This window comes from Phacochoerus africanus, chromosome X (assembly GCF_016906955.1).
Source record: "Phacochoerus africanus isolate WHEZ1 chromosome X, ROS_Pafr_v1, whole genome shotgun sequence".
Lineage (NCBI taxonomy): Eukaryota > Metazoa > Chordata > Mammalia > Artiodactyla > Suidae > Phacochoerus > Phacochoerus africanus.
In genome coordinates this window covers 115452513-115479856 of record NC_062560.1, presented here as the reverse complement: position 1 = coordinate 115479856, position 27344 = coordinate 115452513, and the positions used below count along the sequence as shown (strand labels likewise).

At 47.9% G+C, this 27344-nt stretch overlaps 1 protein-coding gene across 2 annotated transcripts in view; it reads right to left on the bottom strand.

The window, feature by feature from the left end:
* Window positions 1–27344, bottom strand: part of FHL1 (four and a half LIM domains 1) — a 57482-nt gene that overhangs the window by 15926 nt on the left and 14212 nt on the right. For both annotated transcript variants that reach the window (XM_047763990.1, XM_047763991.1), the window contains exon 2: window positions 21138–21230. The gene's annotated coding sequence lies outside the window, so the exon portion shown is untranslated. The remainder of the gene's footprint in view (window positions 1–21137; window positions 21231–27344) is intronic.

Genomic DNA, 27344 nt, shown 5'->3' with positions numbered 1-27344 from the left:
TCACAATCTACCAGGACTTAAAAGGTTTCCTTGAGGGAGTTCTTGTCGTAGCTCAGTGGTTAACAAATCTGACTAGGAACCATGAGGTTGCGGGTTCGATCTCTGGCCTTGCTCAGTGGGTTAAGGATCCGGCGTTGCCGTGAACTGTGGTGTAGGTTGCAGACTCGGCTCAGATCCTGTGTTGCTGTGGCTCTGGTGTAGGCCGGTGGCTACAGCTCTGATTAGACCCCTAGCCTGGGAACCTCCATATGCCGCAGGAGCGGCCCAAGAAATGGTAAAAAGACAAAAAAAAAAAATTCCTTGAAAGACTCAGAGGTTAAGCATTTAAACACGTACCATGGCTTCTGCCATTTGATTTTTGTACATGTCACTCCGTAACTAGCAATAGTTTTAAAGGTCTCCCCGAGTCTGCCAGTGCCCTGAGACTCTCGCGAAGATGGAGGAACGACCCCAACCACACCCCGGAGATGTTTTTGTGGGCTTCTAATCAGAAATCACCACCAGGACAACACTGAACAAAGGACTTTCAAATGATGATCTTGGATGTTAAAAATACATATATTTGAAGTGGCACTTAAAAAAAAGGAAAATAAAGTGATAAAAGAAACAGAAGCAGAAAGTGTTTTACAAAGAAATATAGAAAACAGATGGAATCTCGGATCCAAGGAAAACGAGTATTTTGTGAAACCGAGAAGCTCGTAGGGAGAAAACTGTGTCATATTTTAGGTGTTAAGATTCTCTTCCAGTCTATTTCTACCACCCACTGGTGATATATCTGTTTTATTTCCATGTTGCCATGTGCCATGACTCAAAACGCCCTTTCAATCAGGCTAAGTCCTGGCCTTCACCAAGCCCACCTGTTATGGACATTTCAAGTCTGATAGATGCTTGAGGGCTAAACATTCCACGACCTTAGCCTATAATTTAGCCAGCTGATTAACATCCGGGACAGGAAAGAGCAGCAAATGCAACCAGCTCCCACCTCCTTACTCTCGACGCCGCTACCTGACCCAGGGGAGGACCTGACACCTCAGCTTACCAGTAACACACGGCCCGGCTCCATGGACCGAGGACCGCAAAGCCTACATTCCCTCCTTCAGCCTTGGTGTTTGCAACTGCCAAACGGGGGAAAGGCCCAAATTCAGGGTAGAGGGTGGTTCTGTGAGGCTGGTCCTGGTGCAGAGAGGCGGGAGTGGGAGCCCCAGGGGAGGAATGCGGTCTGGCCGTGACCTGGGCATCTCAGCACTCAGGAAGCCTCGGTTTGGTCAGGCAACAGGATGGACTGCTGGCAGCGGGGCAATGAGATTTCCGGAGGGCTGAGAGCCCCGCTTGGTCCCCATCTGTCCAGTTTCCCCGAGGGCCACGTGTCTGCCTGAGCAGTATCTCAGTCTAATGTGAACCATGGTGACTCACGTCTTTCGGTGAAAAGAGCTCTTCTGTTTGCAAGGACAGGCGCTACCATGGGAAAACTCCGTGGCAGGTCCACGTGAAGGCCCGCGCGCCCACGCGGCGTGCAGCCTACCATGAGGTCACCACTCCGAAGGGGAGGCTGGTTCTCCCTGTGGATCTCCACCTGCATAAAGGCTGCACAATGACAAGTTCCTGTCGTGGCACAGTGGAAACGAACCCGACTAGGAACCATGAGGTTGAGGGTTCAATCCCTGGCCAAGAGCAGTGGGTTAAGGATCTGGTGTTGCCATGAGCTGTAGTGCAGGTCGCAGACGCGGCTCGGATCCCGCGTTGCTGTGGCTGTGGTATAGACCAGCAGCTGCAGCTCCATTTGGATCCCTAGCCTGGGAACCTCCAGATGCCATGGGTGTGGCCCTAAAAAGAAAAAAAGAAAAAAAAAAAAGGCTGCACAATGACAGCATTGGAGGTGACCTTCGAGACCATCAAGCCCACCCATCTCTTCTTACAGAGGGGCAGACGGGGTCTGGCTTCTTTACTGCGTTAGCAGCAGCTCTGGGTCTGGACGGATCTGGATATATCCGCATCCACGGCTCCCAGGAAGGGCTCTGTGCTCATCGCGCTGAAAAACTTGTGAATGCAGTTTAGGCTAAACCTTGACCTCTGATGCCCAGATCATGACACCAAGGCTAAGGGGCGGCGGTGCGATCTGCAGACCAAACACCCCAGAGGTGCCCTCGTGCCCCAGCAAGTCTAGTCAAAGCGCCCAGCAACTCCAGCTCAGCTAACTGGGAAGCGGGTGATGGAGGGGCAGAGAGTCGCCCTCAACCAGCTGACACCCGAGAAGCACGAGTGAGTGGTTTCGAAGCTCTGGAAGGCAAGCAGCATGTTCATGGTGCCAGGCACTGAGCGCACCACCAGAAGGACAGGGACACGAGGTCCAGCAAACCCAACCCTAGAAGGGGTCTGAGGCTGGAGTGGTAGAAGCCACCAAAGGTCCCGCACTCGGAAAGATGACATCACATTTACCTCAAACCCCAAGCAACCTTCTCGTGCGTTTCCCAGCAGCGCTAGTCCCGGAGCGGCAGCACGTGAACATGGAGTGAAGGGGAACGAGGTCAGACAGCCTAACGTGCGGGGGGCAGACAGCGCTGGTGATGGCTGCACTCAGGGCAAGTGAGATGACGTGCTTTGGACGGGCTCCCATGAGAGAAATTCAAGCCTTCATTTCACATGAGACCGTTAGAACCACGAACATTGTTCTAAGACCGATAGTATAGCATTTGCCCTGAGGGGAATATGGGGCCATCTGTTTTAGAAAGTTTCAAGGGACTACAGCACAGTGGCCGAGGGCATGGACTCTGGAGCCAGAACGTCCAGGATCGAATCCTGCCTTCTTCACTTACGGGTGGTGCGCAGCTAAGTATTACTCTGTGACTCAATTCGCTCATCTGTAAAATTGGGATAACAAGAGTACCCACCCTGACGAGGCTGTCATGAGACATGACGTAGTAAATACTGGCAGCCCTGAGAACAGTGGCTGGCACACAGTAAGCACAATGTATTATTATTCAATCACACTCTAAAAATGTGGACGTCCCAAGAAGCAGATGCCTGCAAAAGAGGACTTTATCTTCAAAGCCTAGCAATTCACAGGGGATATGTGGGAAAGATAAGAGCTCAGGATCTTGGCCAAGAGCCCAGCTGCAAGGATCCTGGACCTGAGAACGGTTGGGGCACCGGACAACACTTCTGAAAGTGCCAGCAGCTCAGAGGACCCGAGCTCTAGCAGCAGGCCAGCCCAGAGGGAAGAGCTGCATGGCCCCTATGAACCAGGGCTTACCAGCAGACGATGGAGACCTGGGGGAGAACCAAACTCTGCTCTTAGGACCCTCTAGTGAAAATAAAAGACCCACTGGGACGAGGTCACCTGCTCAATCTTGGGATGGGGAAGGGTCTTCCTTAGGGCCCTCCTACCAAGGAGCCGGCAAGCCCGGTGACGGCTAGATCTTCTGACGGCTAGATCTTCTGACGGCTAGATCTTCTGTTCACCTGGATGAGACGAATTGCTGAGGTGCCCTCCCCGCTCCGTGGCTCACATCTCTGATCTCCTGTTGGCCTATGAAGATCAACGGGGAGGAGATGCTGCCGAGACCGTCAGGTACCGCAGCTCCGGCCAGGACACAGGTTCATCTTCTGCCCTGTGAGTTCACGCTGAACGGATGCCAAGGATACGGATCTAAAGAGCCTATGTCATTAGGCCACTTAGAGGAAGGCCTCAGCAGCTCGGGGGACGCGAGACTGCTCATGGGGAGACCTGGCTTGAGTGAGCACGGGGACGCCTGGGGTCTCGGAGAAGCCAGAACCGCACTCTGCGCCCCTGGGCTCCAGCCCCATGGCCAGCCCTGGGCGGCGATGAGCGCAGGCTCGACGGGCGGGGCTGGGAAGGCCGACGGCGACGGCGACCCGCCCAAGCCAGGACAGGCCAGAGGCCTGGGAACAGAGGCTGTGCTGTCAGGCCCCGTGATCTCAGCCCAGCGCCAACCGCCTCCTCTGAAGAAGGGCTCCCCCAACCCGGAGACGCCACTCGACCCAGGAGAACCCGAGGCAGGGGACAGGGCAGCTCACTGGTCCACTGGGGCAGCGGGACGGTGCAGGGGTTGCTCTGAGACCAGCTGTGAGGAGAGAAAGGGCAGGCAGCCTGCTCCAGAAGATTCTGAGGCCCCTTTGAAAACCCCCGTGACCTTCTCTGCTAGCGGCAGGGGCTGGGGGAGGCCTGCAGCCCAACTCTCTCAACCTCTATGAACGAACATCCTTCCTGGAGTTACTCTGCTTAAAATCCCATCCGTCAGGGCTGCATCTGCGTTAACAACAATGTTCTCCCATAAAATGAAAACATGAGCGGTGGGTGGCAGTGAAAGCAAAGGTTACCAAGCCCTCTGGCGTCAGCAGCAGTGCGAGTACCATGGCTCACAGTGGACGTGTTTCTCTGATGGAACCTTCGGGGAGGGGTTCCTGGTTTCATACCTTCACAATGATTCTTAAAGTGCCCACGTTTATGACATCACCATACCGGTTTTTATTTCATTTACTGAGAGACAATGTACACAACGCAAAATTTACCCCTTTATTTATTTATTTATGCTCTTTAGGGCCACACCCGCAGCATATGGACGTTCCCAGGCTAGGGGTCTCATCGGAGCTGCAGCCGCCGGCCTACACCACAGCCACAGCCACACCAGATCCAAGCCACATCTGCGACCTACCCCACAGCTCACGGCAACGCCGGATCCTTAACCCACTGAGTGAGGCCAGGGATCGAACCTGCATCCTCAGGGATCCTAGTTGGGTTCGTTACCACTGAGCCACCAGGGAAACTCCAAAATTTACCCTTTTAAAGTGCCTACTTCAGTGGTTTTTATTCATAAAGTTATGTAATCATCACCCTTATCTAATTCCAGGCCACGTATATCAGCCAAAAAGAAACCTGAGAGCCATCAGCCATTGCTCCCTGTCCGCTCCCAGGACCCCGGCAACCACTAATCGACTTTCTGGCTCTGAGGATGTGCCTCTTCCGGACATTTTCATCCAGATGGCATCATACAATGTGGGACCTTTTGTGGCGACTTTCTTTCACGCGGCCTGTTTTCAAGGTTCCCGCACGCCAAGGCTATGCAGGTCCTTCGTTCGGCTTCGGAGCGGAAGCGGATGCCGCCTTGTGCTCGTTCAGGCAACATCAGTTGATGCGCATCAACTGTTCCTACTTTTTAGCCACTGTGAACACTGCTGCTGGGAACATTCTTTTTTTGCAGGGGGATGTGTCTTCCAAACACCCCCTGATGAAAAGGTGTAAGGAGCACATGGTGAAAAGCCTTCCGCCCCTGCCCGCCCCCCCCCACCCCCAACCCCCGATACTGGGGTCTTCGGTTTCCAGAGATGCTGGGCAAGTGAAAAATAGGGAGCTATGGACACCTTTTTCTTTTTCCTTTTTTAAAAACGGAACAGTGATACCTACTCTTCTCTATCTTGCCCTTTTCTATTTACTGTATTTTAGAGAAACTTCCACATCAGTACATCAAGAGCCTCTACTTCTGTGACATGTATATAGGATTTGACTGAGTGGCCTGTATACAGTGTTCAACGGCTGCACCATGATTTCTAGTTCCTTACTGACAGACATTTAGGTTGTTTCCAGCCTGTTCGTACAAACGATGCTCTAAGATATACGCATTTAAACTTATCTAAGTTTAAATGATGGAATGAACTAACTAAAAAAGTCATGAGTGAGTTTAATCAGACTGCCTTCCTCTGACACCCAACAAGGGTCAGCTGCACCAAAGAACCGGGGCTGTCACTCACAGGGAAAGGAAGACACGGCCAGGAAAAGGATGCAGGGATCTCACGTGGATCAGGCAGTACCCACCAGGCGTACTGAAATGGCAGATTATTTTTGTTCCTGCAGAGAAGGTGCCATCTGGAAATCCCATGCCAACGACGCTAAGGTTACCCTCAGCTAATAAGCTACTCAGACAGGAAGTGGCTTTTGCTTCCAAGTCCAGTGCTCTTCACAGCAAACCACAAGGCCTGGCCCACGAACTGCAAAAGGATAAACTGAGTAAAACACTTATCCTGACAACGCGCACGCATGGTCGCTCGGTGCCGCACGGTGAGGCACTGGTGGCAACAGACAAGGTGCCTCTCAAACTTCAGGAGGCGCTGAGTGCGCATCAAGTCTTCAGGCTGAAAAGCTATAAAGTAATGCGGAATTTGACTCTCAAAGGTTCGCATTCTCTTCTTTATTTCTTGAAAACAATCAAAGAGGGCTTCTCAGCCGGGGGTTATGAGGGGGACACCTGGGCTGCGCCCCAGGCCTCCTGGGCACACAGATGGGCACATGCGCAAACACACGGCACCGCCAAGCGCGTGGCTCTGAGTCACACAACTGACCTTAAGACTGTGTGCTGGGCAAGTGCCACCCCGCGCAGAACAGACAGAAACCTGTCTGTATCAGGGCTTTAAATGAAGCCTGCAAGTGTTCCTTCTTTAAAGCACAAGGGGAACTTCATGTCTGTAGTCTCAAAAGTCAATCTTCCGAGACAGGCACTTGATTTTTTAAAGGTCGCATAACTAACTGAGGCCAGGTGACTCGTGCTCTACTTGTCACTGACTTACCAACTTAGATTGTACCTCCCTGTTTCTCTGGACAAACAAGAAGAAATTTCATTCGGCCCCTTCTCCAATCTCAAAGTGAACATTTAAAAAGTTAACGCTTTGGGTTTTAGGAAAAGGGGTTAATGTTTATAAATCAGCATAATAGACGCAAATCATTAAAAAGTTGATCTGCCAGCCATCTCTGTTAGACGGTAAAACCGGGATCCCCAGTCAGGCTATTGTGGCAACTCAGTGTGGAGGGCCACAGGTATAAGCAATCACCAAAACGAATTCATTTTACCTCGCTTCAAATCATCGACTCATTTAATGTCCTAAATAAATGCTAAATAAACGCTACACAAATGACCACATCACAGACAAGGAAGTGTACAGAGACGAGATGGATTCGGGGGCTATGAAACAGGACATTTGATGCTCAAAGTGTAAAACCAATCACAAGTTCACTTTGTTAAAATAAATGAAGACGACAGTACGGAAGTTAAATTCATTTTAACCCTGCATTTAATGAAAAGAGCAGTTAACATTCGCTTGGCTTTCACTGTTTTGTAACTTAAGGAATGAGTAACCGGCAAAGAATCAAAGCTCCCAGAGGGACTCCTGACTCTGCCGACCTGCTCATGAGCCAAGTCAATTGTCCTTCCTCACCCATAAAATGGGGACAAGAGTACCTGTCCAGCTTTCCCTATAGACTTGTTTTTGAAGCCAAATTAAATCATGTGCGTCCCAGTACTAGATGAACTGAAAAGTAATGTCAAAATAAAATATCTGTAAAAGAAAAAAATTTATAAATCAGGCTTTGTACATAAGTAGTGTCTTCTAGTTTTTCAAGTAGATTTCATTTTTCACATGACTTACAAAACAATTATATACCATTCACCATAAAATCCAGGAGCAGGTCACTGTGAAAAGACTGGCAGCCTAGATGACAGGGATTCTCTTTCATGTCAGCGCAAACTGCCAAGGATACAGAATTTAGAGACTAGTCATCTGGGTGTTTTACTTAAGGTCGGTCTAGCTGTGTAATCCTCTTGATATTTAGTTAACATCTGATTTCTTTGCAAAGGCACAAGGAGCTGGGAACAAATGTATACTAAGCAAGCTCCACACAATCTGGACTCTTTGCTTTGATCTAAAAATCAAAAGCATACTCCTCTGCCTATTCGTAGAGGGTAATTTTAGTTGCTTTGAGTACCTGACATGGTTTATCGTCCATTCTTTACCAAGAGAATTAACTTGGAAAGCTCTCAACAACAGAAAAAATTAAGTGAAGCTTAGAAACCTTTTTTTTTTCCCCAGAAAAATTAAATAAAATTTTATTTGTTGTCTAAAGGCCTGGAGATTTAGTAACAACTTGAAGAAGTGAGTTAATCCCTTTGTAACACAGCCAAGACAGGGTTTATTTTCCTACTGTTATGATGGTAACTCAGAACACAGAGGACAACAATATCAAATAGCAATTCCCTCCAGAGTTGTAACTTTCTAAATGTGGTAATTAGTAATTTGTCAAGATTATCATTTAACATACAAATAATTTCTACATAGTAATTTGAACCTCGATGCCAACTTCTATGTTAAGTCCTCAAATGCTGTCAAATATGAATCAGGTACTGTTTTCATGAAAGAAGACTACAGGTGGCATAGATGGATAAACAGAGATGTTAGAGAGATTAAGTGTCTTGCGCCTTAAGAGAGGGGGGCAAGGTCAAACTAAGAATAGAAGCTCATACTGTCACCTGTCCTCATCATAAATCTAGAAAAGTTTCCACCTTCCTGCTTGCAATAGGTACACAGTCTAATCAATATCTGTGTGTTTTAAACATCTGCTTTGTAGTCAGAAGATGAACCTTCTAAATTGATGTGGTGAAATAGCATTTACTTAAGGGTGGTACTGTACATAGGAACCACAGAACATCAAGTATTCATATATGGAACAACTGTTTTCAAATAAAATTAAGTGAGATTAATGTTACTATCTAAATGTGACTAATTGCAGAGTTTCCGTCGTGGCTCAGTGGTTAACGAATCCGACTAGGAACCATGAGGTTGCGGGTTCGGTCCCTGGCCTTGCTCCGTGGGTTAAGGATCCGGCATTGCCGTGAGCTGTGGTGTAGGTCGCAGACGCAGCTCAGATCCCGCGTTGCTGTGGCTCTGGCGTAGGCCGGTGGCTTCGGCTCCGATTCGACCCCTAGCCTGGGAACATCCATATGCCGCCGGAGCAGCCCTAGAAAAGGCAAAAGACAAAATAAATAACTAAATAAATAAATGTGACTAAATCGAAAACCTGAGGTAGCACAGAAACCAGAAACGGTTTTAAACTTCCCTCTTCTACTATATATAGGAGTCGGCTTTACCGTCAGTACTTCTGAGACCATCACAGAACAAGCCAGACACATTCGGAGATCAAAGAGCAGGTCAGTAGCAGAGGAATCAAAACCTCTGCCACCTAAGAGTCTCCACCAAGACCCGGGGCCGTTACCCTCCGACAGTGCCAGGGACTTTTTATGGGTTTTACAGAGCAGCGTGTCCGTCTGAGGGCATTGCTTCAATTTTTACAACCCCCTATATATAGCTTTTACAATTCATGTTCTACTGACACATTTAAAATGTATCCAACGGCCCAGCTCCATCTCCACCTAATCCCTGCCCCGAAGATTTTCTAGCCTAACTCTGTTCTTAAACATGAAGTTTTCCTGGAAGGTGCCGAGCCTGGCGGCACAGCGATATCCACTTCTGCCCAAGCATCAGCAGCTAGAACTGCAGGGGCAACGACAGGATTGGCCCTATAGGGAGTGGGGAAACGGCTTGGAAATGCTTTTAAAGGAGCCCCCGCCGGCTAACTCAAGAGTGCGAGTGAAGACTTCCAGAACGAACTACACCCAGCCAACCCCCTGGGTCAAGGGAGAATGTTTGGACGAGATTGAGAATCGGGGGATTGAGAAGAAAGGGAACAAAGATGCAGTTTTGTGAGGACGGAGGGAGCGCTTTCCCCATTAGCTGGGGCAAAAGCCCCACGCTCCAATCTTCCATGTCCACGGGCCTCACTGCTGCAACTGCAACAAGTCTTTTTAATAATTTGCACCTAACACCTTGACACCAGGGTTTGGGACCAGATCCAGCACAGACCAATTTGGTCCTCAGTGAACTGCCCCTCTGTTTTCCAGATGGAATAGTTGGACGGGGTGGCCAACTCCTGACGCATTTTGTAACACTTCTAAAGCCGACCCTGCCTCTCTATCAGAATGGGAGTTATCTGGCTCCTGTCTCAAAGATGAAAACAAAATTTACAAGTAGCTCCTCCTTCTCTATCAAGAGTCAGCAACATCTGAGTCACAAAAAAGTTTGGATTTAAAAATAAGCCAGTATTCTTTTCCAACTCCAGGCCAGAATTCCAGCAAATCTGTTCCTTTCAAAATAAGGCTCCTAATTTTGTTTTCCCAGTAAAATGGGGGCATTTATTTTACATCTTCTTTCCCAGGACTCTACGCCCATTTAAGCACATTTGTGTAATGTTCAAAAAGCCAGACATGAAGTGTGTAAAACATATGAAATCAGTTAAATATCTGAATTTAACTGGTACAATCTACCACATTCACTTTGAAATGCACCCCCAGATCATCTGGATTGATGGATCCATGGAGGGACGGCTAGATATGTGATGAAGCACGTGGCGTAAAACGTCACCGGCAGACTCCCGGGCATACAGGTGTTCCCCGCAAAATCACTCCAACTTTGAAAATCTTCAGTAGAAAATGTTAGGCAAAAATAAAATACAGATAAGCCAACACTGTATAAAACCAGCTGCAGCTATAAACGAGCAGGTACTGGCTTAGACTGCAGGCACAGAAGGTAGTGCAACCCAGGACCAAAGTGAGAACCATGGCCTTCCAGAGAACAAAATCTGCCAGAGCCCCTGCAGGTCGTTTTAGGCATAATTGAAGAAGCCTTGAAAATCGCATTACGAACTGCACTGCTGCACCCATGCATTTTCAGACGTGTGTTGAGCAGTCTGAGCTATGAGCCAAGAGAAGGACCTTTCGAAAGGTTCGCTAATCCGTGCACACAGCCCCCTCTGAGGGATGTCACTGGAGCCAGCCTCCGACCTCTTAACTTCCTTTCCCCTTTTATGGTTGTTTCAAGTTGAAAGCATATACTCATCTGTTTGAGATTCCTAAAGGTACTGGAAAAAAAAATCTAAATATAACAGATGGATAAGCGCTCATGGTAACTGGAAACCCAAACGTAACTTCAGCTTTCACAGGCCAAAGCCTTAACCCCATGGCTTTAGTGTAATGGTCTCACTGAAGACCTTTTGTCTTGATTCCCACAACAGAAATATTATCCTGGCTTTGATGGATGACAGCTAAGTGTTATTCAAAATTTTATTTTAAGTTGACATTAATAACCTTTGCCTATTTTAATGTCATTCAGCAAGCGTCCTCCGGTACGTTAACATTCACTGTAAGACACAGCTGAGCATGCCTGATGTTTTTTTTATCAGTGTTTTAAAAATGGTTCAATGCACTTTTAAAAAACCTAATTCAGATTTTGGTGAAAAATCTCTGAAAATTTCTCTAAGTTCTACGGCTCCATGGAATACAATGTGAAAACCAAAAAAGGTGAGACGGACCCTCTATTTGTACTGTTAGTGTTTATTGACTCTATGGCCCTTATAATAGAAGGGCCATGTACACAGCCTTTAAACCCTCTCTAGACTCTGCAGAAGTAAGTGGTACGGAGCTGCTAACTTCCTAGTCTGAATCGCTTTCCCCATCTTTTATAGCATCTAACTCGAACCTTCTGCCCCACTAGCCTCAGCCCCAATTCTCCAGTGTTCCTCACATAATTGAGACCCTCCCCTCTATTGCCCAGGCCGGCCTTCCGAGTTTCAGTACCACAAATAAAGCGACCCTGCAGCCTGGGAGAAAAGGGCACTGATACAAAGTGTTTGCACACTTGCTGGTGGTTAGAAACGAATGAAAACTCCCCCAAATCCAAACACAGAGCTTACTTCGCATTCAATTTGCCATCTTTTCTTAGCTACCACCAAATAGGATGTCAGAATCTTAGCAAATCAGACAGCAGGCCGATGAATGTCAAGTTCGAAGTCGCATAATGATACGTATGCTGAAGTGTTTCGGGGGGAAGTGTATGGATGGCTGCAGGTTACTCTGAAATGCAGCCAAGAAATGAAGAGGGGCTCACGGACAGAGGGCCAGGCGACGAAGCAAACTGAACGAGATGCTTCATTTCAGAATCTGGGCGGTGGGCAGTGAGGGTTCCTTGTATAACTTCAACTTTTCTGTCTGTTTGAAAAACTTCACAGTAAAATGCTGGAAAGCTATCACGCCGTGCTCGAAGGGCTCAGGTCGGAGGAACTGTTCTATTTGAGAACATGCTGCAGTGATGTCACCAACACTGATATTAGAGGACCAGGGAGTCCACGATCCTCATATTATCCTATGTCACACCACAGTCATGCTATGGTTTGTCATTTATCAAATGCCTTTCATTCAATTCACTGTATCTCTAGTAAATGCCTGCTAAGCCTCTGGCATAAATAATCAATGACATGGAGGACACCAGGGGAAACATCGGTAATTCTTGCTCCCAAGGAGCTTCCTGGGGGAGCCAAGTTCAACTGAGGACAGAGACCCCAGTCAAATCCTTGACTCAGTTTGTGCCTCAGACTGTCCTCGTGATAAAGCGGTCAGGGCCCCTGTGTAAGACGCACGAGGACCGACAGTGCAGAGGACAGAGCTGGGAAGATAAAGGACAGAGCTATAAGAATAATGCAACACACTGCACTGCTTCCGGTTCAAACCCGTCCCGCGTGCCCGATGCCAAGGGCAGAACGCACACTCTCCAATCAGCGAGCATCTGAACCACGGTAGTGCCCAAAAGACACTAAGGATCATGAACCCCCTCACCAGGTGCACTGGCAACTACGTATCCAAACCCCTCGCTAGAATCCACACACACACACCCCTCAAAACTCCACTGGTTCTGGGAAAGAAACACCTGGAATATCTGAAGTAAATTATCAGAGCTGCTCCTCCAACACCTGATCGGCCTCCAGGGAGAGATGCTACACACACAGGGTGGCGCTTACCTGGCTGAGAGGATGGGAGAAACAAGGCTCCCATTCTCAATACATTTGTATGCACTTCATCCTTTTTTAATTCAAATGGATTTGCTCCCTAGAGCAGCTTACACAAACCTGAAACGTTAACAATGAAAAACATGAGGAAATAAATTGTAACTCCTATGAGCACAGTTCTCCACACTGGGCTCTCCACATCCAAGACTGATACGATGACAATGGCGACGCTGAGGATAAAAGCGTGTGCTGCTCTTTCTCAAGCATGCAGAGCTTCAGGCCTTAGCGTTTTGATTCCTGTAAATTCCTCTGACATCAGCTATGCTCACTGCACTGACCACAATAAAATCCGTATGATTTACCTAGGCCCTTAATCTCATAAATTTTCTAAGTTCACAGTTAAAAAGACACATGAGCAAGGTTTCAACCCTGGAACTTAATGCGTATCCGACCTGCGTCTTGTGAGTATAGATCTCTTTCACAAGTGAGCATCTGCTGTTGGCTTCTCAAGTCTTTGTACTATTAATAGAAGAGCTGATGATGGAGAAGATCTTAAAACAACTTCCATATCCACTGAGTTTTGCAATGCTAAAAACTCTGAATAAAAACATTAAGTAGTCACAAGTTCCTATTGGACTTGAACTTGATAAAAGATCTAAACTCTAATATTTTATTGAGGAATAAGAATATAAGGGTATGTAAGTTTCTGCTCTTGTGTCAATCTCTGTACAATCCTCATTAATCATTTACTACCTCCTCTGTTTGGGTTTTAAAGAAAATTCACATATGTGAGTTTGTTCCTAGAGAAGATGAAAGAACTTGCAAATAGATAAATTATCCATGAATAATTGGACAGAGAATATACTAGTCTTAAATAAGGTAAAGCTCTCTGACTTGATTTTGGATATATTATTACATTTCCTGAAACTGGAGAATCTTGTTAAGTTCCTGCTGAGGCTCAGTGGGCTAAGAACCTGACTAGTATCCATGAGGATGCGGGTTCAATCCTTGGCCCGCTCAGTGGATTAAGGATCTGGCATTGCCACGAGCTGTGGCATAGGCTGCAGATGCAGCATGGATCTGGCAGGGCTATGGCTGTGGCATAGGCCGGCAGCTGCAGCTCTGATTCGACCCCTAGCCTGGGAACCTCCATATGCCGCAGCTACAGCCCCTCCCCCCAAAAAAGTTTCAAAGGATTATTTGAACCAGCTGAAGTTCAAGATGATTTGACTCTAGCTACCATAGAGGTTAGATATCCATGGCTTCATTTCACATCAAGTGGGCATGGACAGAACACCAGATTTGAATTTCAATGTCCAAATCTGACATCCTCCCTGGTAATCCTAATCAAACCTAACCTTGACCGTGGACTCCTACAGCACAGTTTAATAAGACACTTGAACTCTGAAATGCAGGGTAAACATTTCTATGCATGCAAAACTTAGAATCCTGTAATAGATACAGGAGATACCAGAGTTCCCGTCGTGGCACAGTGGTTAACAAATCCGACTAGGAACCATGAGGTTGCGGGTTGATCCCTGGCCTTGCTCAGTGGGTTGAAGATCCGGCGTTGCCGTGAGCTGGGGTGTAGGTTGCAGACGCCGTCGGATCCCGCATTGCTGTGGCTCTGGCGTAGGCAGGAGGCTACAGCTCCGATCAGACCCCTAGCCTGGGAACCTCCATATGCTGCAGGAGTGGCCCAAGAAATGGCAAAAAGACCAAAAAAAAAAAAAAATACAGGAGATACCTTTTAAAAATAAAAAATTATGGAGTTTCCCGTTGTGGCTCAGCAGTAACACACCCAACTAATATCCATGAGGACGCAGGTTCAATCCCTGGCCTCGATCAGTGGGTTAAGGATCCAGCTGTAGTGTAGGTCTGGATCCTGTGTTGCTGTGGTGTAGGCCAGCAGCTATAGCTCCGATGCAACTCCCAGCCTAGGAACTTCTATATGCCACAGGTGTGGCCCTAAAAGCAAATAAATAAATAAATAAAAAGTTATAATACCCAATCAATGTTCCCATTGATTTAATAGTCTTAGAAAGGATTCTCTTATGAAAAGTTCTCACAGACAATTCATTGTCATTAACAAATGACCCTTGCGATAGGCAATGAGGTCCTGCTGTAGAGCACAGGGAACTACATCTAGTCACTTGCGATGGAGCATGATGGGGATAATGTGAGAACAAGAATGTATATGTGTATGACTGGGTCACCTTATCGTATAGCAGAAATTGACAGAACACGGTAAATCAACTACAAAAAAATTTTTTTTAAAAAGAAAAAAAAAACAAATGATACGTTATTTTCACTGAAAACTATTTCCTGAGGCCACTGGTAACGTGGCACGTGTCTGTACGTGCTCGAGCGCATGTTTATCTTGAGGACGCCTCAGCTTTCTGTACAAGTGCCACGTGAACTGATGGAAGCCAGGAGGGAACAGAAGACTCTAGAGATACCACTTTTCAAGAGTCCAATTAGGACCCTTTGCCTGAGCGAGGCAGTTTCTCTCCTACAGTGAAAATGAATTCCTTCTCTATCAGAGGCTGGGAAAGTTAGGAGACGTACAAGAGGTCAAAATTAAGTCCATTAAATCCCAGCCCCAGATTTAGTCACCATGGAGACAGGGGAGATAAACACAGCAGCCACCATAACAAATGTGCTGCACCTTTGCCAGGCAGATCTCTGACGGCCCGTCACTTTTGCTTAAGCATCTTTCAGTCCAAATATAACTGACGATGAAGCCTATGAAACCCAACAGAACTGGGCCCAAAGGAAACAGGAACGCTCATGCAGGCAAAGGGCAGGCCAAGAGTCAAGAGCTACCCCGAGTAACGTGCTCTCTGTTCCCCTTGAAAAGCGATTGCAACACGAAGCTGCAGAGGCGGTGACATATGGGGAAAATATGCGGTGCTGCCGCCAGAGGAAACCATGTCAAAAAGAAAAACAGAAGTGAAGTAACTGACCTAATTAAAGGAGCAGGGTGTGTGGGGAGCGGGGAGATGGGGACACAGGCGGGCTCACGTGAAGGAGAGCAGAAGCTGTCCTGAACCGCAGCCAGGCTCTGCCGCAGCCTTCGCCAGGCCCGGACCCGACCCGGGAGGTCCATGGCCCGCCCTGAGACCTGCCAGCAAGACACCCGTACTGTGTCACGTGGGACAGAAAGACAAAGGGGGGCTGGGGACAGTGGACTCCACATCCAGGCCCTGGGCGGGAGCCTCGCCATGCTTCCTCATGACACACCACGCACCTGCTGTGTGGTCCACGGGAACACCGCTGCTTGTGATGCAGAGGTGATTTAAGAGGGTAAAAGCTGCAGACTCTCCAGCTCTGAACGGTACACACAGTAGGACGACAACATAACAAAACCTCAAAGTGGTACTGACATTTGCCCGGGTGCTTGGCAGTTCTGGTCTGTATGTATGAACCACTTGAGCGGGCCAGCATCACAGCACATACACAGTTTTGCATCCTGCATGTTTCAGTGAGGCTGTGTTACGTACATGCTTTCACACGGCTCTGCAAGCCTCAACACTGTGATTGTGAGCAGACTCAGGGAATTCCACGACATAGAGGCACCAAACTTACTTCACCCAAACTGCTGAGGAAGTGAACCATTTGCTAATGCTGAATGTTTAAATTCGAATTTTTTTGCCCTTACAAATAATGCTGTGATGAATCCCCATAACAAAGAGCTTTTTGCCTTTTCTTAGAACAATCTGTTTCTTAGAACACATTTCCCCAGATAGGATTACTGGATCAAAGGGTACCCATCTCTGTGGCTTCTGCCATATATTGCCAAATAACATTCCAAAAGGTTTTTTACCGATTTGCAATGTTACCAGCAATGAGTAAGTGTTTACTGGTTCCAAGGTTACCGTATTAGCACTGGGTTTCCTTTCTGTTTTTGTTGATTTAAGAGATGAAAAAAGTACCCTGTTGCTGTTTGAATATGGTCATCTTTGCATCCCAGTGGAGCTGAGCGCTTTCCCAGGCATTCGTTCCCGCCGTGAGAGAACGTGAGCGACTTTTCCCTGTCTACCTGCTGGAGGATTCATTCAGCAACGGTTATGGGGCACCTCCCACATGCCAGGCCTGTGCTGGGTCTTGCCAGCATACGAGTGCTGTGCCTATGATGGAGACTAATTATCTTGTCACATTCACCATAAACTGCTCCTGGTGTGTCTCCCTTTGCAGTGTTTTGTTTTGTTTTGTTTTTCCCCCAGCACTACTGAAGTATAATTACCAAAACTGTATTGTATTTAAGGTACACAAAGTGCCAGCTTGGCACAAGTACACACTGTGAAATGATGACCACAATCAAGTTAATAAACCCATCACCTCCCTCACAGTTTCCATTGTGTGTGTGTGTTGAGAATACTTAAGAGCTACTCATTTAGCAAATTTTTATATGTTTGAATCTGTTGATCTCTTCCTTTCTGACTTCTTTTATCATGTTAGTTTCCAAGGTTATCCTATTTCCAGAGATTTGGTAATTTTATCCTATTTTCTGTGGTTTTGTAAGTTTCTAAGAGTCATATCTTCCTATAATTATAAAATTTAAAGTTCTGATCCTACTTCGTGATTCTTGACCTTTAACATATCTAGACTGTTTTTTATTAGAAGCACTTAAAACAAGATTCAAAATAAAAGTTGGATGTGTCTTTTACACAGGCTATGCTGTATTAAAAAGAATTGATTTTTAAAAATTTACTCTGCTGCAATGAGAAGTGAAGCCAGGTCTATTAATGAAGATTCAACCCCAAGGAGCCTGGTTAGGATCGCCTTCTCTTTCTCAGGCCAAAGGAAGACACAGTTAGATCCACCATGGTACAACTGCTTTCTCTTAGGGTGGCTTTAGGGTCGAGCCCCCTCCAAGGAGGGTGTGCAAGGGAGCAGCAGCATACATGGGGGCTTGCTGGAACTGCAGACTCTCAGGCCTGCCCCTGGACCCGCTGCATCAGAATCTGCACGTCTAAGGCTGAGAAGCACTGTGGAGACCACAGGACCCCGCCCAACTCTGCTGATGCTCCTGCTCTGAATAGACCACCAGCAGAAGCATCCCACCCCTCGGATGTTTATCCTCCAGGCTTGGAAGGCACCCCCTTCAAATGAACACCACCCAGCACTGTGCACCTGAAAATGCACACGCTGCTATTTTGAGGGGGAAGGATGGGTCTAACTTTGCAGTCGCAATTTCACCTAGACTTGGGGTTGAAAACTCGATGTGAGCAAGAGCTGATGAGGAAGACATTCAGATAAGGGCACCTGACCCTTGTCCTCAGTGTCAAGGAGATAACAGAGTGGTGGACACTTTGCAAGTTTCGGAGTTCATGTTCTATCTAAAGATACAGCAGCTATTTGGCTCCAGCCTAGCATTGCCCAACAGGAATGCTGGCTCAATGCTGCCAGATCTTCTGATATTTCAAGAGAAGCTGAAAATCTGGATTTTTTTTTTTAAATGTGAAATCTCTCAATTTTTAAATGCTGGAAAATGACTTAAAATTTTAAAAGAACACCCCTGTGTGCCAGATCTGGCCAACCAGCTTGAGCCCTTGGCTCTAGACCGACGATTTCCAAATTCTGTGAGCCTGCGTGAGCCATCTGCACTGACTTCCATGCCCACTGCTGGTGCACCGAGAAGAGGTCACATCAATACAAATGGTACAGATCCAATCACTATGACTACTGCCTTTAAACATTTTGTTTTGTGAAAATTAAAAACTGCCAAATCAATAATGAAAGTGACCATATGTCAATGATACAAATGCTTCCTAGATGTGAAATCAATGTTTTGTTAATTACCAATGTTGTCTCTACTACAGAAACAAATACACAGAGAACCCAGCTCAAGTATGCATTAGGAATTACGCTGTGTTCAAGCTTTAGTTCCAAATAATTTTCATACCCAAATGGAACAATCTCAAGTTCTTCAATTATAAAACTGACTTGTGATAAATGTTGCAGTAAACATAAAACGAGACACATGATCATTTTTAAAAACCCCAAATATCCTCACGTGGAAACTGCAAAGCCCCTTTTCCTCAAGAGTCCAATTTTTCCAGATAACCTTTGAAAGAATCGAGTGTGAAATATACACTGTGTCCACGCTGGGAGCACCCCCAGGAATTGCGGCACCCTCTCTTACCTGCACATATGGAGGCGGCACTGCTCACCGGCTCAAGGACCAGACCGGAGACAGAGACTCTGCTTTGCACCCATGAGCCCATACTGGTCTACTCAGCACCGAGCAATTTAATTAAAAAAGGAAAACCAACTTTCAATTTCCTATCTGCACAAAGGAAACTAACACAGGGATGGCCGGCATGTGAAGAGTATCAGACCAGAACAGAGCATTCTTTTTGTGCTTCTCTCTCCTACATTCCTGGCCTGGTCCACAGAAGGGCTGAAAGAATGAACGAATACAAGGAAGGAAGACAGACCACAAGACATGACTTCACTGAGACTGCGGAACTGCTTTACCTCAGTCCTAGAGATTTCGGTCCCAGTGAAACAGAGCTTTATCATTACCGCACCTGAGAAACCCACTGCCCTAAAAGAAAACCAAAAGATGTTACGTTTCGGTCAAATGAAAGCTGTCAGTGGGGTCTTCTCAATACCACAAAACCACTTCAAAGGTGTGTTCACAAGACTTCAATGAAAACGTTCCCTTTGAAGAACAGTGTTTTATACACAGTGTTTCTCTCAAAGTTTCCTCACTGAGTTCGTCAGGGCTGCAGACCGCTATGGAATTACTAAGGTCAAACAATGCATGAGATGGCCAAGTTTCCACGGCAGAATTTCCAACTCGGGTGATGGGAAGGCGGTGTTTACCCCGCTGCATACATCCTTAAACTAGCCAGTCGGTGCTTCTGTGGAAAAGTAAAAATAAAGGCTATGAAGGGGCTTGGAGCAAAAGCCTCTGCTCTTTAGACAGAGCATTGCTTTCCAACTGCCTGGGCCTCTCTGAGGAGGACAGCCACCGCTTCTCCCCTGAGCCACCGCAGTCCCGGGCTGTGTTCTCTGCTGGGCTTGGACCTGAGATTCTACTTGAAGATAGGCCTTTTATCATTAAAAAAAAAGTTTGAAAACAATCCTTTTAGGGTTTTTTTTTTTTTTTTTTTTGGTCTTTCCTAGGGTCGCGCCTGCAGCACATGGAGGTTCCCAGGCCAGGGGTCTAATCAGAGCTGCAGCCACTGGCCTACACCAGAGCCACAGCAACACCAGATCCAAGCAGCGTCTGCGACCTACACCACAGCTCACAGCAACACCAGATCCTCAACCCGATGAGCAAGGCCAGGGATCGAACCCGCAACCTCATGGTTCCTAGTCAGATCTGTCAACCACTGAGCCACGACAGGAACTCCCCCTTTTAGTTTTAAAGGCTGTGGATGACAGCAATGCCAGGGCTGAGCCCTGAAGGTGGAAGAGATGACAGAGGCTGGCAGCTGTGAGAAACTGCTGAGGCCTTTGTCACAGGGCCAGTTTAAAGCCCCAGGCCCAGGGAAGGAACGCCAACTGCTGCCATAATTGATGAAACTGATTAAATTCAGATTATACATTTCTAAAAAGCTGTCCCTACTCTTTCACTCTTCAGGGTTTTAATAGTTAACATATTTATAATTAGGGTTTAACATATTTGATTATACATTTTTTAAACTCCGGGAAATCCTGCATCAAGTAGATGTAACAAAGGCAACTCGCCCACCCAGTGGACATCAACCCAATGTGGCGCTGAGCACGGAGTGGGCAGGGCGAGGGGAAGGCAAGAACACGGCGACCTTTTGCTGGCTGAGACTGGACATCCTGAGGGGTCCGCAGCTGGCAAATGCCACAACCTCTCCCAAACACGTGGAGACTCAGGCCCAGAAGGCAGAGAGCCTGTGGCCCCTCACGGCCCTGGAGGAGCAGGCTTGGGGCGTCTCCCCTCCTGCTACTTTCAAAGCTGAGTTCCCCCCATCTCTGAAGAGAGAGAAGCGAGAAACCTGAATCAGCAGAGTGTCCAGCAGCCGCCGAGGCCAAAGCAAGCGGGCAGAGGAAGCCCGTCGGGGATGCGGAAGGCAGGCCTGGCCATGCCGCGGCCCCCGCCCCGCAGCTGCGCTCACAGCCCGGCTCCTCGTCGGAAAACAGCCTGACAATCAAATCACGCCTGGGCTCGCGCGGCCCGGGCGCCTGGCAGCTGCCGCCTCGCCTCCCTCGCGCCGGGATGCGCCCCACGGAGCCGGCCTGCTCCCTCCGGCCCACGCGGCGAGCCCTGCCGTGCTCGGCAATGCGCTTCTCGGGCCCCCAAGGGACACGCAAAGGAGACAGCCCCTCGAGAAGGCACGGCCCAGACGGCGGACGCTCAGGGGAAGGGGGCGCTGGCCGGGTCAGCGAAAGCAAAGCCGTTTGGAAGCTTCTGTGCACACGGAAGCCTTCCTGCCACATGACCCCAACAACCGCCACCAGAAGGGACCCTTACCTGTCGCTCGTGGGCCTCGCTCGCTGGCTCGCGTGTGGAGAGGGCGGTTCGGTGAGGGCAGCGCACAGCAGGCGGACGACGCTCCGGCCGAGCCTAAGGGGGGAAAGCGAGAACCAAGAGGTAACGTCACCTCTTCGCAAGGAAGGCGAGACGCTCCTAGAACAAAACCCCCCGAAACCGCAAAGTCAACTTCCTCTGCAACGGCTCATGGTAACACATTCTAGTCTGTTTTTACAACCCTCAAAGTTAAAGGAAAACTGCCAGGAGACTGCACATTTCCCCAAATGTCTGTTTATCGTGTCACACTGGCACCGGACCCGGCCCATCATTATCAAGCTGCATCAGCTCAAACGCGCAGCACTGTGAGCAGCGGCGGGAGCTCGCACCGCGGCCCATTTCAGGTTTAAAGGAACGTTTGGCAATCGCCCAGGGCATCCAAACAACCGACTCCGTCGTTTAGAATAGATTTATTAGTTGAGCCTCTTTCCCCCCTTCTTTTAACATCTTTAGACTATTCTGCCACAGGAGGGCTCAGATCCAGACAGAATGTAGAGCACAAGTCACCAGAGGAATATTTAGAGGTGTTGCCATGGAGATGAGGTGCCTTGTGACCGCTGAGGTTCTCTCCAATCAACAACAGGATTAGGATGCAGACTGGTGGGCGAGCTCCTCCCGGCGGATGGTTCTGCGTGACTAGGAAACAGGTGTGCCCCGCGCTGCCCCCATCGCCCACACAAGAGAGCGCGCCGCACCCGCTGCCCTCTCCGCACCCAGGAGGCCTCCCCCACAGGCACACTGACATCACCGCCTCACCCGCCCCCCATTATTCAGACAGGACTGGCTGGGGCTAAAGAGAAAGGAGGGCTGATGACCACATCATCCCCCAAGTGTGAAACCCTGAAACTCACACCAAAGGCACTTTCCTATCGACTGTGAAGTGCACATGAGCAGATGAAATCACAGGCAAAGACAGTTCCCTGAGAGGGGAGCCTCCTTGCCCTTCTGTCCTGTTCACCACTCTACTCCCATGGCCAGAACAGTGGCTGGCACACAGGAGATGCTCAGGAAGTATCCATCAAATGACTGTGGGCACACACACACCAAGGATTATAACCAGGCTCATAACTGCCCCTGCCCCAGCCAACCGGTTCCAAGCTGATCATCAAATAAGAAGGTTAGAGGCATATTTATTTTTTTAATGGCCACATCTACGGCATATGGAGATTCCCAGGCCAGGGACTGAATCCTTTCAAGACACTGTGCTAGGCTGGGGATCGAATCCACACCTCCGCAGCAACCCGAGCTGCTGCAGTCGGATTCTTAACCCACCGAGCCATAGCAGGAACATCTAGAAACTTTTTTTTTTTTTTTAATGTTAATGGGAAAATAAGCAGCTGGTCCAGTTAGTTCAATAGGCTAATGGATTCACCTGTTTAGAGACCTTAATGATAACTGTCATAGGTGAAGACAGCTCTTCCAAACTCAGAATGGACAAGTCCGCTGACTACAAGGCCAGGCTTCCCATCTGCTGGGAACCCAAGAGAAGGCGAATTTGCGCTAGCAGCGAAGAGCTAACTTTTAAAAGAATACCCCAAGAAACATCTTCTAGTCCTCTTCCCTCTGACCCTTAAGTACAGAGCATATTTTCTTATTCGGTGTATCACTGGTTTCATGTTATACCTTGATTGTCTTACAGGACTTTAAGTTTCTTGGTGGCAGGGACAGAAACCCCGTTATTTCTTTTCTATCCCCAGGACTTAGTATATGCTATGTACATACAAAAGGCTTTGCTCAGTCTCATCTCCCACCACTTATACCCCACTCATATGGAACTCACTGTTTCTAGAAGGTGCCACACCCTTTCTTGCAGCTGCAACAGGAATGCAGCATGGCACAGCTGTTCATAGCAGGGGGCCGGAGTCAGACTGCCTGAGTTCACATACTGGCCCCACCTCTTATTAGCTGCACAACCTCTGTGCCTCATCGGGGTAACTGACCTCACAAAGGCTGTGAGGTGGCAAGAGGGCAGTGCACGGAAAACCCCTAACAGTGCCTCACACATACGAGGTACTCACTGAGTATCAGACATACAATTATCACTATTTCGACAGCAGGTCCCCCAGGGTAAAAATGTTACCAAACTTGGATAATAAGTTCACATGCTGCCACAGACACCTGGCTCCCAATACTCCCCTCCTTAGCTTGAACCCAACTTAAACGTCAAACTTGAATCCATCACATTCTAGTCTTATTATCCTGGTTCATTTTATTTGCTCTTCCAGAACCACTTTTTCCTGGAGATGGATTCAGTAAACACTGGGCTTTATTTGAAGGAATCCCGTTCTCTAAAGAACCAGAATAGCTTTCTCCCTAAGACTCCAACCCTACCAGTACCTCCCCCCTTCCCTGCCCGGTCTCTATCTGCTCCCTACCTCCTCCTCCTCAGAGTCAGGCTTTGAGGAGCCTGGCAGGACCAGAGGGGGCCAGAGAACCCGTCTCCTAGCAACCGCACCAAGAGGCTGGCTCTGCCTTTCCCAAGTCGGAGGGTGTCATGTTCCCCGACAGCCTCCAGAGGGCAGGAGAGAAAGACCCGCAGGCTGAGCAGACAGAGCTCATGCGCTGGGGTCCAACTTGGGCCCCTGCCAGAGGAGGCTTCGGTTCCACAGTTCATGTTTCACCACCAAGAACTAGCCCACAAAGAAAGACAGAAACATACAGCAAGATTTTAACAGCATTTGTATCTCTGTTTCACTTTGTCGTCTGTCCTAGCGTGTCCCACTTAGCATTCAGTTGGGGTTGGGAGGATAAATGCATTCGTGGCAGGTGGAATTGTGTACATTCTTCAATCTGCGATGTGTAACTGTGGCTCGGACCAGACATAACACCAATTGTGTTGACAATATTGTGCAAGTCGAAGAAAAAAAAAAAAAAAACAGAACAGCAGCCAAATACACTGGGTAAAATGTGATGACAGCAAAGTAATCCAAAAGAAAACCCAAACACTTTAGGGTTGGTCATGCTTTAAAATAAATCATGTTAATCTTATCCCACCCTGACAGAATTAATAAGTCAAATTAGACAAACCATTTCTATTATTCCAGAAGCCAGGAGCTATGTTCTAATGACATTCAACATACACACTCATTCCCCTTCGGGTTTAACAATGGTATTTTGGTCACAGATACTGGTGACCCTATCACTACCGACAGCCAAGCTTAAATGATCCCCAAATCACCAATCAATTGAATGAATTACGTGGAAAAATGAAACCCAGAGACAGCAACTATTTACACGAACCTAAAGACCAGTTGAATCAATCAAAACGGACGAGCCCCACAGATTCACGGTCTCCTCTAAATTCTTTTATTTTTTTTTTAATTTTTTTTTACTTTGTCTTTTTGCCTTTTCTAGGGCTGCTCCCACGGCCTATGGAGATTCCCAGGCTAGGGGTCGAATCAGAGCTGCAGCCACCGGCCTACACCAGAGCCACAGCAACACCAGATCTAAGCCACGTCTGCGACCTACACCACAGCTCACGGCAACGCCGGATCCTTAACCCACTGAGCAAGGCCAGGGATCGAACCCACAACCTCATGGTTCCTAGTTGGATTTGTTAACCACTGAGCCATGACGGGAACTCCCTCCTCTAAATTCTTATGTTAAGTGAAATTAGTCAGACAGAGAAAGACAAATACTATACGGACCTCTCTTATAAACTGAACCTAAGTTTTAAAAAAACACACAAGCTTATAGATACAGAGAACAGACTGGTGGTTGCCAGAGGCAGGGTGGGGGTAGGAGAAATAGGTGAAGATTAAAAAAACAAACTAGTGGCATTCTCTGTGTATGTCTTCAAAGAACTGCTGGTAATGACTTCTATAAGACTAAAGAAAAAGAGAAAAACAAAATAAAAATAATAAAATGTTAAAAGTACTTAGGAATAAAAAAGTCATCAATAACAAGACTAAAGGAAACTAAAACGATCAAGCAATGAGGAACGAATAGAAACAACACAAAAACAAATCAACCAAATCAAGTGGCAAAATCCCGCAAGAAAAATAAAGCAGCAAATATTTGCTAAAGTCAAAAGGTAAATCCTTGAAATTCTTGTCCTTTGCCCTAATGTTCAATGGCTATTTTTGTTTTGTTTTTAAAAATATGGAGACTGATGTTCTTTCAATGACCATTACAACAGCTCCCAAATAAAACAAATGATAAAAATTCACTTAAGTGACTGATAGGCTTGAATTAGTCATTGCCAAGTTTACAACGTTCCCACAACTCCAAGCATTTTTTTTTGTGAAGAGATTCCCCCGCCTCCCACCATGGGTAGCTCTCTGGGTGACTGTAATTTGTGCTCTTCTGTAACCCACTGGGGACTATCCCCCCGCCCCCCCCCATCAGAACCCCTAAGTCGAAGCAATGAGGGACAAAGAGCGAGTAGAGATCCATAAAATGCGACAACTCTGAGAGCTGCACCTGGAGAGCACTGGTCCCAGAAGAAAACCGGGCCAAAGACATTCTAACCCTGCCTTCGCCCTCACAGCCCCCACCCAGTCCTGGCCAAGTGTCCTGCAAAAGAGCTTCCATCCCTCTTCCTCCTCATGACCACATTTCTACAATCCTAATCTGGCCCATGATTACTTCACATCCAGACCCCTTCACCGCACTTGACTCTGGATACACTTCTGTTTTCACAGGGCTGCCAGAATCATCTTTCCAACGTACCACCTTCAACAGATCACTCCCTCGCCCCCCAAACTTTCCTCCATTGTGATCTAAAGGCCAAATTTGCAGCATGAAATTGAAGGCCTTCCAGTCATACTTAAACCTCCCCCCCGCCCCCCAGTGAACTCTGGCTCTGGCTGCCTCCCTGCCTTTGAGGTTTGTCGCCCCTGAAGAGTAACAGGGCCTGTGCTGCACACCACCTTCCCTTAAACCAGTGATTCTCCAACTGGCTGCCCCTGGGGAGCCAGAGCAACCAGTGACATCTGGGTGGCCCCCCAGATGAATCTAATGTGCAGCCAAGTTTGAGAACCACCATCCCCAAATCCTAGCGCCTGTAGGCAAAGTTTAGCGGGCAGCACAATCTCCTGGGAGTGGATTATTACAACACGAAGTGTTGGGACCCATCCCCTGTGCTTCTCATTCAGTAGGTCTGGGGTGGGCCCAAGTATCTGCATTTCTTTCTGTTTTTAGGGTTTTTTTTTTAAATTGATGGATTTTATGATGTTGATAGTTGTACAATGATCATCACAACCCAATTTTACAACATTTCCATCCCAACCCCCCACCCCCCACCCCGTCTCCTTTGGAAACCATAAGTTTTTCAAAGTCTGTGAGTCAGTATCTGTTTGAACCTGCATTTCTAACAAGCTCCCCTGTAATGCTGATGCTGCTGCTCCAAGGACCCCACTGTGAGAAGTATTAGGTTATAGTCATAATTAGTATAATTACACAGTATAAATGTACGTACCATATACATAGAATATTTAGTATTCTATTTATACTTCATTCGCGAAGTCCTATTACTGCCTTGTACCGCCGTTTAACTTGTTGCGGCCTCTGTTTGTGAGCCAGTCTACAGACTGTCTTAGAGATTCCCCAGTCCCATTCCGCTTTTGTAAACTGAGGCCCTCGATTTGCCCGAGGGATCAGCTAGTTCTGGGCAGCCCCCGGGCGAGGATTCAGTGCTCTGGACTCTCCTCTCCCCCCTGGGTTCAGGACTCCGTCCCCCACATCCTCGATGTGTCTCTAAGGGCTTCTCCACCAGAACGGATGGCCCTTGGTTGAAGAGACCACTTTGGTTGTTAACATTCCCCGCAGCGCCCAGCAAAGTGCTCTGCGCAGAGTAAGCCCTCGATAAACACCTGCCGACCTCACTTGCTGAATCTGGGGATTCAGCCCGCCCAGGCCGGGCTGGGCCCGCTGCGAACTCCTTCCTTGCGCCGGCGACCGGGCAGCCCCGCTCCGATCCATCGGCCAGGCGGGAAACGCCGCCCGGCGGCCTGCGCGCAGCCAGGGTCCACCACAGGCAGGAGGACACCCCCGTAAAGGAAAAGCATGGGGGTTTTAAAAGCGGAAGGGGACCCGAATCAACTGCCAAGTTGTGTGTCAGAACCTGTCACAAGCACCCGGAGTCCCGCCTTCCACCGAACAAGCCCGCGCAGCCCGCGCTCGTGCCCGCAGTGGGGCCGGTCTGAGGCC